Source organism: Amblyomma mixtum, chromosome 7, assembly GCF_055824585.1.
Source record: "Amblyomma mixtum isolate Tamu chromosome 7, ASM5582458v1, whole genome shotgun sequence".
In the NCBI taxonomy this organism is placed as follows: domain Eukaryota; kingdom Metazoa; phylum Arthropoda; class Arachnida; order Ixodida; family Ixodidae; genus Amblyomma; species Amblyomma mixtum.
In genome coordinates this window covers 107,076,436-107,089,002 of record NC_143018.1, presented here as the reverse complement: position 1 = coordinate 107,089,002, position 12,567 = coordinate 107,076,436, and the positions used below count along the sequence as shown (strand labels likewise).

The window sequence follows — 12,567 nt, the reverse complement described above, 5'->3', positions numbered from 1 at the left end:
TGGAAGTTACTCTCCAATCTGTCTCTGTTCAGTGATTCGCTGAGAGTAATGTTACAGGAGACCGTGAAAGGGAATACGAAGTCCAGCTAGATAATAATAATAATTATCATTATTTATTCTGCATTCTTGGCGGGTTGCCCAGGTAAGCATGGGTAGCAAAAGGCAATACTGCCCATGCCACAAAGGCTTCCTGATCTTGACCTGGGGCCGAAGATGTACAGGATGGTGAGATACGAGGAGCTAGAGGGAGATGATTAAGATGTTAGTGTCGGAAGATATTGTGTGCGCTATTTTTGCAAAGAAAATAGGCTGAAGAAGTCATGAAATGATACAAAAATTGGAGTGGACACACAATCTTGGCCTTAAGGGTATGACGCGATAGCGCTTATGGGTTAATATATATTGATTGATCCGTGAAAGTACTCATGCCACTCCTGGAGCAGTGGTGTAGCGGTTAAGCGATGCGCCGCAGCTGCCACCGATGGGGGCTTGTGCGACCCAGGTTGCTCTTACCGGTGGACTCTCGTGACCATTCATGAATTGAACCGCCTCCTGCCGTGGTGGGCACTTTGCTCACAGTCCGATGGCCAGGTTTTGGTGACGCCACAAGGTCATCATCACAACCTGCCCATCGGAATGTGCCACCTAGATTGCTTCTCTGGCGATTTTTCGTGCATTCTTCGCTCACACTCAACGACGCCGACGAGGTCGGCTTTTCTGCGACACGACCTCCTTGACGATCTCGCGTTGAAAAGGCGAAGAACTGCACCGACGCTTCGCGATTATTCCACTAATTGTGCTCGGCCACGAAGAGCTCATTGCTTTCAACTGCAACACTGTTTCGACAAGAATGGTCAACATCGTCCAAATAAGCAGGAAGCGCTGCGAATCCTCCTGAAAACACGAGAATACGAAGAGACTCTGACTTCGATTTCCGTCCATTCGGCTTGCGCGAAGCCGTCGTGCCTAGAAGCTTCAGAAGCGCAAGCTTGTTCGCTCTCGTGAGCAGTAAGTGAAGCCACCATTAGCATAAAAAGTGATTAAAGTGCTTCATGCTGCCTTCACAGCTAACTGTATTGTGGCGCCATCTGTTGATACATACTGTAACAAAGGCACGTGTGATAGGCGGAAACACGGTTTCGCTTTCATCCGTGTCCTCTGACTAGCCTTCGCAGCCGAAAACCATTTAGCGTATGGATCACAGTGAAGTCGCTTTATGTTATGATAGGTAACGTCTTCGTCCTCAAAGTTCCTGCATAGGACAACATAGCTGAACGGAGTATAACAAAAAAAATCACGTGATGTAGTCTCCGGGCTTCTGTAAAACTGACAGGTGGTACCAAAAGCCGAAAACATACCTATCTCTTGCACTCATGTATTCAGCCAAGGTTGCCCAATGTAGCCTGAAATTTTGGGTGCTATTTGCCCACGAAGTGGCGGAGGATGGTGGTTTGGGATTTCTGTCAGTTTTTCTTAAAGGAGCCAGTCTGTATTGCTTAATGGCCTGACAGATGATTTAGAAAACACTTTTTTGTCTACGGTTCTGCACGTCTTCGTTGATGAACATTACCATGATTATGAGACGCTGCAAAGTTTCCTCGCAATATCTGCATAGTTCTCTGGCTAAACGTGGTACATGGCATTATGATACCTGCGATAGGGCAGATAAAAGATGATCTTGGAAAAATTTCGTAGACATAAATTTAATCGGGCGCAAAACAAAAACCACTCTATGAGCCACTTGTCCAGCATGAGCGGTGACGCTAATCCACCATATCTAAGCGTACGGAAGATCTACTCTCAAAAAAAAAGGTAGCAAAAAGTTAGAACTGCAGCTATTACGACCTTTTCTTGACTGTTACTACCTTCTTACTACAACTATATTGAATAGAAAATGCCCGGTAGCATGCTTGACCGGCATAATCGAGCGTTGCTAAGTGGAACATACATAGAATATATTGCTGCCTGATGTCGTTCAAGTTGTTTTTCTTTTTTTTTTGCACAGATTGTAATATGCAAGAAAGGCTGCCCATTCTTAGGCTAAGGAGTCTGCTGCGTTGGTCTAGTGATATGCGCGCTCGGTTCCCCATCTAAACGCCCTGTGTTCGAATCCTGGTATTTTCGACTTTATTTCTCTTTTATTACAATTACGTGCCATTAGTGGTGTGAGAAGCTGAAATAAGCCTTGAAATCGCTATTTAGGCGGATATTTCTCCTTACTATTCCTAAACGCAGTCACTGTTAGTACCTGCAGGTACTACCCAGTAGTAACATATGTACAGTCTTTGTCAAAAGTTTAGAGCCCAGGCGGTTTGCTTCTAAGCCTCGCAGTGGGACTGCTGTAACATTCGTGGTAGTCCTATCCATTGGAGGAAGCAGGACCAGAAATCTGCTTACCTTCAGCAAATTTTGAGCGCTGGAGATGCATTACGAACCACACAGTGTGCTTCAGAAGCAAACCCCCTGGGCTCCAAACTTTTGACAAAGGCTGTACAGTATTTGCCAAAAGTAACCGAGCAACAGGTTCTTGCTTCTCAAACGTATAACGGAGCATTTACAGCAGCCCTAAAGACCGAACGGTGCCATAATGTAAGGAAAAGGTCTCACCTTTCTTTACGCAGATTCAGAGCTTAATGGCTGCCATGAGTGCTTCGCTAAGCGGCTAAGAAACGAACCACGTGTGCCGGGTTACTTTTGACAAAGACTGTACGTCTTTTGCCAAGCGTTTAGAGGCCAGGGGTTTGTTTTTGAGCCACTCGTGTTGCTTGTAATGCATCCTTACCAATGGAAATCTCCTGAAAGTAAGATTCTTGGTCCTGCTCCCTCAAACAAATAAGTCGATAGGGGAGCAAAAACGGAGTAATCTGGTGCACTCTCTTCTATGGGGCAGCGTATGTTGCCTATGTTCCCGAATAGATTTCGATCACTAAAAGTTCGAAAGACCTACTACTGACAACGGAGGCATATTCTCACCGCAAAGCATATTAACTTGGTGCATTTAGCAATTGCAGGAACATTTTAAATGCAGCACCGGAAGTCCTGAAGCTAGCAAATAGAGGAAATTGAAACCTCTATTATAACTCTGTGACTGCTAAAACTTCACACGTTTTGAAGTGGGAATTTGTGTCAGTTGCCAACCGTAGGCATTCCTTATTTTTAGCGATGCAAATCGGCCCCAGGGTCATCATACCCTGCCCCTTATAGAGAGTGCGCTAGAGGAGAGTTTGCTCCCTTTTGACTTCTTTTGTGTCTAGAGTGTAGGACTTCCACGATTGCTACAGAAGCCCCACTACACGACTTTGCAGCAAACCCCCTGTGTTCTAAACTTTTGATAAAGGCTATCAACCAGTAACTGAAGTCAATGACGGTGACCACCGCTTTTTGGTGAGTGCAGTATTGATGAGTGCAGATGAGTAGCAAATGATTTCCTATGCATCCTACATAAACAGCTCAAACAAAGATGGGGACACAAAGTAAACGCAAGCATTGGCGCTCAATGCAAGCTATACACGCCATGGAAACAAGACTACGGATCAGCACATAACCAGGAGGCTTCTGGAAGAGTTCATGCACGGGTCATCTTGGAAACTCACCTGGTAGTCGTGCTCGAGCCAGGCTAGCGTGGCCAAGAGCACCTTGGTCTCGCAGGACGTGCCCAGAACGTCCGAGCACGTCAGGCTGCACAGCGTCTGCCAGTCCAGTTCCAGGAACTGCCGGGTCCTGCGTGCGACCCCCAGCTCAGTTTGCGCGCTGTGTGTGATCAGGCATCGGCACTGCGGAGGAAGTGCCCAATGTGGTTATCTGATTATTAAGCGTATAAAGTTGGGCTAGTTGGTTGGTAGTACTATTGTGAGACATTCCGGCGTTCCGGAGTTGAAGTCCAGCGTTCGTCCTGTCTCGTCTACCTTCGTCCCTGTCTTTTTAGCCGCTGGAATGTATCACAATAGGGTTATCTGATCTTAGGTTAGCTAGGCTTTCAAACAGGCGCTCTCACGGGGTGAAGGTCGGGGATGGAGACCTGTGCAGCCATTGCTACCACAGCTGCGGCGATGCGCAGGGCGGAAAGTAGCAGAAACGTGCGACGACGACATCGTTAACACCGGGAAGGTCATTATAGGGGAAAGAGGGTTTTATAAAAAAAAGTGATTAGTAGAGTCACATTTGTGAAATCTTCAGGGAACATGCATTCTTGCTTGGTGATTCCAAACATGCTATTTATTTAAATAAATCAAGTTTTTGCACACTTGTGTATTATGCCGACAAGCGAAGGGGAAAGAGGGGATAGTCATAACATACCTGACGGAAGTCAACAGCCATGGAAAGTAGGGGGCACACGGGATGTCTTTTTTTATCTGTAGTTATCATCAACGGGAGATTAACGGGGCAATTATTTTAAACAACTGTTAGAAAGCAGAACGAAAAAAAGCACATAAAGCCGGTGGGATCCGAAGCCATGACATCCGAATTTCGCACCCGGGTGCTCTACCAACTGAGCTGCGGGGGTCGGCTGTATAACATCCTGCTTTCAGGGCTATTTATGTGAAGTGTAACCGAACCTTGAGAGTTCACCAGCGCTATTGTTAAGAACGAGTTACGCATACATAAAGGACGAACACAGGAAAGAAGAAGACGGAAGGAGCACGAACTATTCACTGGTTTTATTCGGATCAATGCTCCTTTTACAGGCAGAGTACACATGTGTCTAAAAAAAGGGGGGATGGAAGCGAGAGTGTGTGCAAATCAATCCTGGGCACAAATCAACAAAATGCGCACAGAAAGTTTTTCCGCATTATACTGCGTTACTGATGTGTCGCATATATATTCCTCGCCCTTTTAACTTGATCTAGTGTGCTTACAGAAGCTCACGGGCTACTTTTTCTACAGGTTATCAGCAGTCACAAATGCAAAGTACTTAAGTTGCCATTTTTTGGTCGTAAAGCGATGGTAGTCCCTTTGAGTTTGCGACCACCGCCGGAACCGAATACGATGGTTACTCTCTATTGAATTGGTCTACCGGTGATTTTAAAGAACTCATAAATTGCAAAAAAACAACAAATAATCTATGAAAAACTGAAACCTTAACTTTGGCCTCAGTGATCGCACTTCTCGCAAAGTAGGTAACACAATCTGGTTCATGTCAGTAACTTAGGTCCCTTCACACAAATCAGCCACACAGTGGGGTCGCTAATGCTCACGCTTACACCACCGCATGAGTCGCACACATCGTCTGAATTGTTAATGCGTTAGCATTAAAATCCAAATGCCAAAAAGTTCTGTCCGTCCGTCCGAGTCATAGGTTTGCTAGTGGCAAAGTGGAGGGAAGAAAATCCCCTTCTCCACTTTCAGAGGAGATGGGGAAAGGAAGCGGAAGAAGAGAGACGAAGAAAGGGTTGGAGGAAAGTACCGCAGGTGACAAAGTGGAAAGAGGGAAATCCCCTCTCCAGTGTGGGGGGACAGGGAGAGGAAAGCCGGAGAGAGGGTGGGAGGCGACGATTGGGAAAAGTGGATAGAGGGTACGGCATGTCACACTGGGATTGCTAGATTGGACCGGGACAGTGGAGCTCACACGGTCTTGAACCGTCGGCGGCAGCGGCTGCTCCGTCGGGAGGAGACACTGATGCTAATCACTGATCTCCACTAGGGGGCTAGATGGCGCACTGAGCGCCCCAAAGTGAAGCCACCGGTAGTAAGCGGCCTTCTACCAGAAGTCAGCCTTTGGCAGTGCACGAGATCGGACCTCCGCACGTTTTTTCAGTTCCAGTTTCATTTTCCCCCTTAGCATTTCGTCTTTTCGCCGTTCTCGTCTTTTTCCATGACAATGCCTACCTGTTGCGCCGTCAACTGGGCGAGGAGACCAGCGAAGTCTTCAGGAAATACGTTTCAAAAATATGGGCCCATTGCATCGCAATGGGACGAGACTAGCAGACGACAGGACTTCGCTCCAGACAGCAAGTATGGAACCTCGTCTGCTCAGCTCTGTGTCGTCCCGTCGCCAACACTGCTCTTTACTGTGATACACGTCCCCGCGCTCAAGCCCAAGTTATGCTGTCAATGGGGGATAAATTTGAGAAAGAACAGATGGAAACCTTCACCAGGCAGCTGACTTTGCAATGACCATTTTACCGAATTATGTTTAGACAGAACCGGAGCGAGGGCTAGGCTACTATCTGGTGAGGTGTCGACGGTGTTCGGTTGGTTCACATTAGCGCCTCCAAAAGGTATAGCATATAAGTGAATTGCGCAACAACTTAGACTGGATACAGAAAGAAACACATACAACATTTCACGAGCGCAGAAGGTATAGCACTGCTTTTTCGACGAAGCGTGTCATGTACTGTTTCTTATTGTAGCAAGTTAAGCCTGAATGGGCTTTAATTCGTGGTGCTTGGTGAAGTTGACTTCTAACAACGCTTCTCACGCGCACTGCAGCATTCGTCTTTCTTGTCAGTCGTTCCTCTCGCGCTGTGCCTTTTCTTTGCTACACGAAAATTCGGTTTTAAGATGACCTAGCCTCATCGCCATTCCACTGCTTCTCCTTCACGCTCGGAAGGCAAGAACCAGAAAAGAACATAGTGTTTAATGCACGTTCTTCTTTGCCACGGCAGGGTGAGACCTGAATGCCTGTTTTCTTCGGTTTCTCTGAAATTACAGGGTTCTGCCCACAATGCTCCCATTTCTCGCGTTCAGCTTGCTCGTTTCTTTCATATAGAAGCAGACATTACATGAGAACAGCGCAAAAAACTAAGAACGAAAGGGCGAAAGACGCGACTTTTTTCATTGAAATGCACAGCAGACACCCGACTTCCGGGACAAGCCGTCCAACTTCCGGTGGCTTCACTTGCGCTCGTCTCGGCAAGCGGGAATGCGGCATCCAGCCACCTAGTGAAGATCAGTGATGCTAATGCATACTTTGACGCATCAAACGGATTGATCACCTGTGACTTCCTCCTTTCCTCTGTGACCTTACCCGGCCACTGTCTAACTTTGGGTGCTCCCATCCCGCGGGTTGACTGTACACGCTTCACCTCTTGTCGCGATCTGTAATGCACTGAGCCTAGACTCTGGAGGACATGTTAGAACCCAACTGAAGCATGGTTCACTCCGCTCAAGCGGGCACTGTAAAAACAGGGAAGGTGTCGTGCCTGACGGCGGCGTCGAAGTTCTCGACGACGAACTGGAAGGCGGAGTTCTGCTCGGCCGGCAGTCCGAGCCGCGACGCGTGCGCCAGCACCACCAGCTGTCGTCCCACGGGTCCCGCCTGCGCCAGGTACTGCAGGCAGCGGGTGGCCAGCGGCCGCAGCCGAAGCTTGTACGCGCAGCTGTACAGGTCCGTCACATTCAGGCACGTCACCGTGGGACCGCTGCGCAAGTGCACGCACAAGTGTGCATGAGCTGGACGCGGTCAGAACTTCCGGCACGGATTTGCAGCCACTCACTTAAGCGGTGCTGTTATTGTTCCAAAGGTTTAGGTACAGGAGGCAGTGCTCCTTCTTATTTTTTATTCCTATTTTTATTCCTTCCTTTATTCATCCGCGACTGTCTGAGGCACCGTCATGCCCTCGTTATCACCTGGATAAGTCATTCGCCTTGGTGAATAATGACATTTGTTAGAATAGGCAAGACAATTGAAGATCGAAAATGGCGCCCTGTCGGCGGATGATTGTAGTGGCATAGAACTGGGAAAAAATACATAGCTAGGGACGTGTTGTCAGTGCGACAGCATTACAAGCTGTTGATAACTTTGCGTCAGGTATTCTGTCATTACTTCATAGTGGTGTTTGTGAACCCTAGCACGTCTATTTGCACGTCTATAGGGTGGTCTAGTAGGTGGTTATATGCTTACCCGAAGGTGTAATGCAGCACCAACTCACCCAATCGTATTCCCATGTGGGCATGCCTGTCCATTAATCCATACGTCTCATCATTTCTGCCCCTTGCGCAGCGGGTATACCTGGGTGGCGCATGCCCACTGACCTGTTTCGCAGGTAGGCTTTGAGGCCGTCGAAGGCGAGCTGCGATATGCCGTCCAGCTGGAGGCGCAGGTGGGACGACCCGAGCGCCTCGTACAGCAGGTCGCGCAGGTACGGGCTCGACGCGCGTAACACGTCCGTGGACATAGTGAACTCGCGCCCCGGGCCGCCTTCCTTCAGGCACACCAGCACCTCGAAGTCGCTCATGGCGGATCCTACTGGTATGAATATCTTCGTCTTCTGAACCCACGGCACGCGTGCATGAATTACTCACGAAATATTTATTCTTCTTTGTCTTTCTTTCCATTGAGGAGGGCATCTTTCACGGCGGGGCCAGGAATCTGGAGAGAGAAACCCTTTAATTAAAAAGCAGAGAATTTATCTAGCACATAAATAAGCAGACAATTTAGCCGGCGCTTAAAAATCGCTGGCATGCTACTCTGCGTGGGGAAGAAAATTTCGGAGATAAAGACGGAAGGAGAGCGATGCAGAAAAGGTAAAATAAAAAAAAGAGAAGATGAAATGTGGCCATGTAATCCGAAACTGGGCGTCACACAAGACTATAGTTAAGCAAACTAGATGCCTGCTTAAATATGACGCTAAGCTGAACAGGCATGTCAAGCACGAAAATTTCTGAAACATGGCTGCATTTACACCATAAGATCGTCATCCTCCACACAATTACGTAAGCTGCAGAAGAACGGATTGGTTTATAGTTTATGGGGTTTAACGTCCAAAACAAACTCAGGCTATGAGGGACGCCGTAGTGAAGGGCTCCGGAAATTTCGACCACCTGGGGTTCTTTAACGTGCACTGACATCGCACATTGCACGGGCCTCTCCAACTGATCTAGCCCTGTCAATCTTCCTCTCTAAAGCCGCTTTGCCGATGAAATTCTCCTCTGCAGAGCGCATTTCGTGAGACAGCTTCTCCAGCATCCAATACACGGGGTCATGCGCATAGTACAGCGCGCCTAATAGACGATGTAGACTTGGAGGGAAACGCTAGTCCCCTCACGGCTAACCTAGTATCTCCTGTGCCGCTATGTCATCAAAGGAGAGCTCCGCAAAATGAAAGATGTGATTCGCAAGACACCCTAAGGTTGGCGGTCCACGCCCGCACGGCTATATTCCTTTCCCACGGCAGCCACAGCAGGCACGACGACTATCTGTTAGATTGCGCGGAAAGCAAATAATTGCAGCATCCGCGTGAAATACGGCTCGTCCGTGATATCATTCCACGCCTCAGCCACGCGGTGCCCGACACTCTCCCCGGCCATATGCCGTAAATCTCTCCCATTAGGCACGCGCCCGAATCCGTGCCGCGCATGCTACAACATAAGTGAAGTTGAGGTAACAGGTACCAGAAGATTGGCTGCGCAGCAGGCTAAATTCAGTTCACAAATATTAGCCAACACCCGCCCGCCCGCCCGCCCTGCCCTGCCCTGCCCTGCCCTGCCCTGCCTGCCTGTAGGGCCGCGTCACTGCCGCGTCAGGGCCAATCAATGCACGCGCACTGGCGACGCGCGTAAACGGATCACGGTAGTAGTGGATTGCAAATCGTGTTCTTTCTATTGACCGCGAGATACCCTTTTCATTACAGCTTGTGACCTCTGTTGTTTGAAACTCACGCCATTCAGCCTTTGTAAGGCCCCGGTCACTTTCGAGCGGACGACGTACTATCTCATTCGGGGCTTCAAGTGGACCACTTGTCTGTGGTATTTACGTCGACACTGTTGTGGTCTTCTCAACTACGTTTTCCACACACGTAGTGCCTCCAACGACTTTTACTGCACTTGCCGTTTCCCCGTAACGTGGTTCTTCAGCCCGATTCCGCGAAAAGTAAATCGGATCGCTGCCGGCATCTGGACGATAACCGTGAGGACTACCACGTTCGGGGTAAATCCGCGCCGGCAAGGACACCCCTTTCCCATGTCCAACATTATCGGACAAAAATTTTGAAAATTGGAAAACTGTAAGATATTATTATGGAAATATTGAAGGTAATTGTAAGGGATCGGTAGTGTACGCGGGGACATCGGAACGCAGCTGGGGGCGCTCAAAGCGAAGCGTCTCCTTTCTCGGAACGCGGACGCTCGCGAATGCGCCGGGAAATACGGGTGTCCCCCCCGCCCCGCGGTACCGATTCGCGCAGGTGCTGGCACGAATGTGTATTTGTGTTTGTTTTTATTTTTATTTTGTGGTGGAGAGGGTGATTTACTTTACGGTAGTTGGAGGGCTGGCCATGCTCTCGATTAGCCAATCATATGAAGAGAGTAGAATGATTAAGTGCTACCAAATGTGCGCCGGGCCTTGAGGTCTTTAAAACCGGGCTCCGGCGCCAGAAAAAATGTTCTGCCCTAAGGTCAGATGCTACGCATCTTCGGCTACGCCGAGTAGGGGCCTCCCCTAGTGTTAGCCAGTTGCACCTTATTGTTGTTGTGTATCTTTTTGCTGTTTAATTTTGTCTCTCAGTGCCTGAACTTGTATGCAATGTGAATTGCTGTACATAAACTTCAAGTACTCGCCTTACCCCTGCATCTCAACTCATCTTGAGACCGTCTCTGACGGGCCACCCCTGGTGCGAAGGAACGCTTCAGTCTTCGAGTTAAACCAACCGTCTCTATCGGGGCACCTCTGGTGCAAGGAGGAAAGAGAACCTGTGAACTTTACTGGCGCAGTCGACGAGGATCCTGCGGCCATCGGAAGACGGCGCAGGAAGAAGACTGAAGGCAGGGAGAAAGGCGACGATCAGGCAACAGCAGCGTTCGAGAAAGGGCCTGCGGAGAGACGGCGGCAAGGACGCAAGGACCACGGCAGTAGTCCAGCGACGCGGGACTGCGTCCGGTCAAGGAAAGCAGCGCGTTGAGAACTCGACGGTCACCGGCTGGTCGCAGCAAGTGACGACAACGTGCACAGGACCAGCGGCGTGGGACAGCTCATCGCAGCGTGCGGTGAAAGTGGCGGTGGACTCCAACACCAAAGAGCTGGCAATGCGGATCGACGCATCGAAACTGTGAGTTTCCTTCGTCGCATTTTTCACGTCCCTGTTCAAGTGTTCGAGCCGGTAGGACAGTTGAGGGGTACAGACGGCGGTATGGAGAGTTATCCATGCCGGCCCTCACTCGATGTGAGGTACCGAGTAGAATTGGCGAAGGCGCGCCTGGCTTATTTTCAAGCTGAACTTGCAAAAGTGAATGGAGGAAAGGCGCCGATATGCGAGGAAAAACCTCCGGATTTGCAGGTGTTAGAAGCAAGGCGCCAGCAGCTAGAGCTCGAGCTGGCTAAGCTCAAAGAGTCTAGGAGAGCTAGTCAACTAGCCAGGGAGAACTGCTCCGAGTCCCGAGCGGAGAGGCCGCCAGAGGTGGAAGGCAAAGGCATATGCCTCTCAAGCACAGGTGAAGAAAACAGCCAGGCTGAAGTAAAAAGTGAGCCAGATTTCTGCGAAGCTGGAGTCGCAGTTCAAGAAAGCATCCTGATGGAACGCAGCGTCGCGGTATTAGAGGCGGTGATCTCGCACTCCGACGATCCGGCCGGCCAGGTTAGCTCAATCCCAAATGACGCCAGGGATGCGGACGCGAGTTCAGGATTGTTGGAAGTGAGTCTCACAATTCCAAAAACGCGGTCTCAAGCAAGCTGCGGAAAAGAGCATTTAGCTCAGCAGGGAACGGCCAGCGATGACAGATGTCAGATCGCGGAGCTAGTGACAGGAGAAAGTCTAGCGTTGCTGGAACGGCACACTGTGTCGGTCATAGGGCATGAAGGGCCCCGTAGCGTTATTGATGGAAAGAGCGTTCCATCCGAGCCAGAGAACGGAGGTGGGCCTGTTGCGCCTACCGGGCGGAGCGCTGCGCAATTGTCGAGCTCACCCGATGGGCGTCCGACCAGGTCCTTCGAGGAGAAGGAAATGCGTGACGACTTGACTCAAGGCAAATTCGGATCAAGTGACTACGAGTCACCTCATACAGCCTCAGAGTCAGATGATGCCGTGAAGCCGGCAAGCTCCTATAAAGTAGGGAGCGGCAATTTCAATGTTTGCCCTTGCAGGAACCAGGCAAATGGCTCGAAGCGAGGCAAAGTACCAGGAGGCAAGGGCGAGGCTTTCAAATTGAAAATCGGTGCGAGGAACAGTACGCTCCGTGCTACAGGTCGCCACATCAAGTGTAGCAAGACTGACCGTACTGATATATTTGGACGGACCAGGGGCTATGCTCCATGTGCAGCACGCGGTTCGTACCGGCGCGCTGGGGAGAGCGTGCCCTTAGGTGCGTTGTGTGATCAGGGGTTTGGACCCATCGAGAACCGAGACGTGTTTGATCCTGGAGGGCACCAGCTGTTGAGTTCTTGCCCCGCTGTGGCACCAGTCTAATGAGCATAGCGGCCATTAGGCGTTAATCGTGTCGTTTGAGACACGTGTTGGCTCGAACACACACAGGGACACTCGGTGCGACTAAGGAGGCTCAAGTGGCCACTTAAGGACATCGTACGAGTGTTAGTGAACGCTCCAGTAGCGAGTGTCGGTGTGTGTGTGTGTGTGCTCGTTCGCGAACAGGACGCGGGTGTGCATGCAAGTGAACTGGGTACATGGACGCCGTGTT

At 49.9% G+C, this 12,567-nt stretch overlaps 1 pseudogene across 1 annotated transcript in view; it reads right to left on the bottom strand.

Moving 5' to 3' along the window:
• LOC149337135 (uncharacterized) overlaps nt 1-8,304 on the bottom strand; it is a 46,085-nt pseudogene extending 37,781 nt beyond the window's left edge. Inside the window, exons 1-2 of the transcript XR_016284603.1 lie at nt 7,975-8,304; nt 3,594-3,720 (exon numbers count right to left, since the gene is read on the bottom strand). The product of XR_016284603.1 is annotated as an uncharacterized LOC149337135 (transcript). The remainder of the gene's footprint in view (nt 1-3,593; nt 3,721-7,974) is intronic.
• Nucleotides 8,305-12,567: the final 4,263 nt, after the last annotated feature.